Below are 1,916 nucleotides of genomic sequence, written 5' to 3' on the forward strand. Positions count from 1 at the left end.
GCTGCCTAAATAGAAGTAAAAAACAGGTGCAAACAATAAGGAGCAGGTGAACTAATGATGATTAAATAAAAGGGCCAAAACTGAGGTGAAACAAAACAGGAAGTAATGTGAAAATAAAAGCATGACAGGAAGCAAGAGGGGCAGGAGCGTGACACATATAAGGTGCTTCCATCCCATAGGTGGTGGAAAACTTCTTTCTCTGTGAGTCACTAGTAGTTCTCTCTCTCTTCAGTGTTCCTTACAATTTGCAGCCATCTTAATCTGAACAGTGGAATCTGGCAACCACTCCATAGCACCTGCATCCGTCCAACCTGACCCGCTTTTGTTCTGGTCCGACCCCCTAACTTTAGCCCCTAATTAACCCAACAGAAACTAATTAAATATAGCTCAAGTGGACCAGATGCCAAACAGAAAAAGAAGAAGAAGGAGGAAGAGGAGGAGGACACAGGGAAGTGAGCTGAGTCGGGGGGTGAGCCAACGTGGCAGGCAGGAGTAGGAGTGAGTGTGTGTGTGTGTGTGTGTGTGTGTGTGTGTGTGTGTGTGTGTGTGTGGGAGGGGCTCTGAAGCTTGGCCTCAAGCCCCCGAGACCACTCCAGACGAACTTGAAAGAGAAGGGCATTTGAGTGTCATTGTCAACCTGGGTTGTCCTGACCATGTTTTGACTCTGTCCTGAGCTCCATATATCTTTATCATTCTGTCTTATATGAGGGACTCTGAGTTCTTCCCGCATAGATGATTAAGGGTGCCAACTGCTGTAATCACAAGCACACCAGTCACATGATGCAACTGACACCCTGGAGATATTTGGAAATAGGAAGAGACAGAATGGAGAAAGCCACAGAGAGACAAGAGGAGTGTAGAATGAAAGCAGGAGGCATAAAAGGAGGCGGGGGTGGTGGTGGTGGGGGAGAAAGGTATGGGACAGGGCTGTGAGAAAGAAGATATATAAAATATGGGTCCAAGTGAGCCAAGTGTCTCTGGCAAGCCACTGCTGCTGCTAGTCCCAGGACTAGCTCGCTAAGTGATAAAGTAATTAAGAGAAGTGTGTTCAAGTAGATAGGCCTGTAAAGGGGATTTGAAGAGGGGAACTGATTGTGCATGTTTGATTCCAGCTCTTCAGAGTGTTCTCAGCCCCACGGCTTAGCTTTCAAAGGGCCGTCTCTCTCTCCCATCTATCTCTCCATCTCTTTCTCTGTAACACATATTTACAAACTTCTTTCTATAAGACTCACATGTAGGTGAAAAACAGCACAAATGTAGTTTTCGAGGTTTTGTATAGATCATTAACAACTCATTGAAACGTCACACTGCACACATTTTTAATCGAAAAAAGTCATTGTAACAAAAAGTTTAACTGATAATAATGAGTTTGATAATAAAGTGTATCTTTGAATTTAGCACAGATACAGTATATATGATTAAAACTATATTCTATTTGTTTCATTAGGCACATTCATTTTGATCAAATTCCTTCTTAAGAGAGAATGACATCTAAACTCCATCACTTCTTTCTTTTATTCATTACCTTCATCATCCAGGATAAAAACCGCACCACACATATTGACCTGCTATAACTGTTTGAACTGTCAAACACGTCAAGGATTTTGTCAATAACCTTTAAGACTTGAGGGCATTACCTTAATGTGTCAATAACTCTATAGCTGTCAGTATAGTGAAATGAAAGGTACAACACAGCAGATATCATGATAAACACCCAAGCCCTACCTCAAAGCAACCAGTGTTTACTCTGTAGGATGAACTTGCAGGATAAAGTGATAAAGAACGTCCAACCAGAAACTTATCTATTAGCGACATCTACAGGAGACGTGGCAGTGTCTCCAAACCCTCAATGTGATGTCCTTTGCCGGTAATACAGCAGACAAAATCAGCAGTCCTTGACATGACAGGGTAATTAA

Source organism: Monopterus albus, unplaced genomic scaffold, assembly GCF_001952655.1.
Source record: "Monopterus albus unplaced genomic scaffold, M_albus_1.0 scaffold62.1, whole genome shotgun sequence".
Lineage (NCBI taxonomy): Eukaryota > Metazoa > Chordata > Actinopteri > Synbranchiformes > Synbranchidae > Monopterus > Monopterus albus.